The sequence below is a fragment of the Ostrinia furnacalis genome, unplaced genomic scaffold, assembly GCF_004193835.3.
Source record: "Ostrinia furnacalis isolate ACB-3 unplaced genomic scaffold, ASM419383v2 OfSCF7182, whole genome shotgun sequence".
NCBI lineage: Eukaryota > Metazoa > Arthropoda > Insecta > Lepidoptera > Crambidae > Ostrinia > Ostrinia furnacalis.
In genome coordinates, this window is record NW_021137421.1 from 37691 (window position 1) to 41609 (window position 3919).

The following is a 3919-nucleotide window of genomic DNA, read 5'->3' on the forward strand; positions in this document are numbered from 1 at the left end:
TTAACTCTCTCAAATGACTCGACGAAGAACATAACAACATTTTAACTGTTTTCATGTATCACACATTGAAACCAATCGTTATCAAACTACTAACTGACTCCACTAACGTTGAATCTAACAAGCCTATCGACAGAATAACCTCCAAGTTACTCCAAGTCCGAGTGGGAAGCAAATATTGCCTTCCAATCGGACCTGTAGCGTGACCGCAGTACAGTACGCAGTTTCAAACGGCAAACTTTTCCATACAGCACTCAGTATGAGCGAAATGAAACTCCGAAACCGCTAAGCTTTTAACGCTAAACAGAAAACAAGCAAAAAGCACCGTTGTCATTTAGGGCAGACAGGTCGCAATCAAATAACAATTCCCTATTTTAAAGTTGAAACTAAAACCGTGACTGACTATGGGAATACAAAAGTTGAGTGCGTGATGCCAACGTGCATTCAATTTTTTAGAGATACGTGTTGGAATTGAATTTCAAAAACAATTCTCGTGTCACTGGCTAAAATTGACAGAGCTTTAGGACTTCATTCATCAATAGAGTAAAAGCTTAAATTAAGCACTTTCTTAAGTACTTTATTTGCTAAAATAATATCTGATAACTTGTCCTGTATATTAGCGATATTCCAAGATATTGGAAGGCAATATAAGTAATGAGGTTAGAGAAATCTAGACTTATCTAGGGCTGCGCGTGGACGCAGTGCAGGTCGACCCATTGGGCCCTTTTGTGCTAAGTCTAGACTTAATAATTTATATTTATGTCTGTTTAGATAAATTCGATAAATTCACCAAAATTATCTACAAATTATATTATAGGTAGCTGGAATGGCTGGATGCAGGCCTATGTTCAGCAAAGGACGTCCTGTGGCTGAAATGATGATGAAGATATACTTACTCATAGCTACACGTAGCAACAGAAAAATCTTAAATGTCTCGCATATTCAAATGGAAAATTTTCTACGGAACACCCACTCTCCAACCGCAGCACACTTCACCGTCGCAGTAAAAACGTGTTAAATTTTGGCTACAACTATCGCGGAGCCACTTTCGGGGGCTGTTTAACCGACAAGCCATATTGTGTTCCGCCATAACATTTATCCTGTAAAATGTTCCAGTTTGTAACAATATTTATCTGCTGAATGCTCCTCTACACGGGAACAGGTTGTTACGGTTTGTTACGGAAAATGAAAAATGTAAGGGTTATTATAAAATTTTGTGGAAAATTTTGGTCTGATGTGAATAGACTATTGACTGATGTGCTACTAATTATTTATGTAGGTATTTTGCTTTGTTGAATTATGAGAAAAATATTACCTGCCTACGTTGTAATTGTAAATAACGTAATGTTGCCATCATTAAATTTCTTAACTTTGAACTACTTTTAAGATTTTTTTATGTAGAACAAGGCAGGTATTTGACCGCTACTGTTACCTATGCTATGTTAGATGCAGTCTGGGATGGTATATAGGTAGATGCCCTGTAAGTGCCTGTTCATAATCGCTTTGAAAAGGTCCGGATTATAGTAGAGTTTATTAAGGATCTAAGTGTTTTACCGAAAATACATCATCGAATTTAGAACCAATTTTACCCAAGCATAATGCAAGCTACTAAACTCCTCACAAAAACAGAATAAACGTTCTCAATTATGCTAAAACAGGTAATTTCAGTTAAACAGGTCAGGCAAGTTCGTGCAACTTGATGCCCCAGGGCCGTCGCGAGCAATCCAGGGGGTGGAGGCTATAGCGGACTTAGTTTAATGCGATAAGGCGTTAGTTTCCGGTGACACTGTCTTTAGACTAATATTGCTTAAGCTCTGAATAAAATGAGCATAATAATATCCTTTAATAGTAACTAGAAATAAACATGCTTTTCTTTTCAAAATCATATTAATATCCCTTGCGTTGACGGCGTTTATTGAATACTTTTTGGTTTATTTTTAATTTTTATTGATAAAATTGTGTCTAACTAGGTATTTATTCGCTATTTAAACCTTTTGTGAATCAGTGTGATATGTGATATTATTTTGGTCAATCAACAAAAGATTACATACAGCCGAACATAGAACCTCTTCCTTTTCTGATTATTCGGTTAATAAGAATAATTTTAAAGACACAATGAGTTCACTAATCATGTCTGTAGTTCTGTACTATGTCTCGTTTTAAACTCGCTATTCTCGAAACGTTGTATAATTTAACTATATTTTTCTATCCAAATATTGGCTCTACGTGTGTGCCTACGTCCTAATAAATCCTGCATTCGAATTTGGCAATCTAACTTACATTCAATCCGGTACGTAACGCTCAAATTCGGTTTGTCAATTTTCGGTTCCATTTGCCCTCGTGAAAGTGAATGGAGTCACATATTCTATCTCTATCCAACTAATAGGTGCACTTAGAACGTTCAACATTTGATTGCCAATTGAAGAAGTGATTTGTTGGAAAATACTTTCCAATAGTGCTCGTTCATTTGTTTTAGGCTGAGTTGCACCAACTGACTCTGACCGTAACTATAACGATAACCGGTGTATTTTGTAATAGTATGGAGTTTGACAGATTTTTAATATTTGTTAAAGTCAAAGTAAGATGGTGCAACCCAGCCTCAGTTTTAGACCATAAAAGGAATAAAAGAAGCCTCGTGAGACGCTCTGTGTCCAACTGTCCATATCCACTCACTTGTAAATATGTAGCCACAGTATATTTGTGGTTCTTACAAATTATATTTGCAGTTTTAAAATATGATAGAACGTGTCCTTCAACTGCAAATATAAGTTTGTTTTTGAATTTGTCTTAGGTATATCGATCTCAGAGCAGAGTGGGAACCCTCGACGTGGGAGCTGTTTCGTACTTGAACAGTAATATTTACTCCGTATCATATCTAGTCTAAATATAGCCCCATTTATACACTTCCCAAGATTGTTGCTTCATCGCCATGAAATTGACAAACGATAAATGTCCAACATTACACCCAGACACCATTAACAACGTCACCATAAAGTGACCACACAAAAAACGCGTCAATAACCACAATGGCCTCAGGCATGCACCACATTCATCATCTCATAAGTGCAATAATTCCACGACACTACCAAGGGTGGCAAGACACTTGCAGCAGGAGAAAAATAAATTGGAGAAACGCATTTTATTAAGTGCTCCGCATCGGCATCAAAAGGGATCATAACGCCGCCTACCGGGGCAGGGTTGAGGGGAGAAAGCAGGGCCGGATCTGCCCCGGGGATGAATGGGGCCCCTGTGTGAAGGCAAGACATTGGGGTATTGGCAGATTAGTGGTAGAATATGCAGGAGCTCGGATAATAGGCAACAGGATTTTATATAGGTAGTAAAATTTTTTTTAGACTGAAATATTTTTTTATTCATGATTTTGTCTAAAAAAACTACGTAGTTGTTTTCAATTGTTAAAGACAGCCCAATTTGTTATTTAGCTATCTTACAAAAAAAGGTATTTTTGATTTCGATTTTAACTAAACATAAATACTTTTTTATTGGAGGAATTAAAATATGAGTTTCTACGTAGCATTTTCTATGATCACTAAGTTTTAAGGGGCTTGTTTGAATATTACCTACCTAACACCCCCTGGCTCCAGCCCTGGAACTCAGATATTTATTACGATGATTAATGGTACAGTATCCAGGGCTCCATAGAGGCGTCGTATACATGTAACATGTAAACAAAGGACGGCGGGACTGAGAGCGAGGAGCGGCGCGGTTTTATTTTTGGTAAAATGTTTATTTTTGGAAGATGTTTTCTTGTGTATCATGAATTCATGACTAATGGAAGTCTATATTTAGACATACACATTTTTGATATTATATTTATTAGAAAAAGTTTATGATTTTGGCTGGAGATTTTCACGTATTATACTCGCAGTCCCCAGCATGGATCTTAAGGAACGAGGGTTGAGGA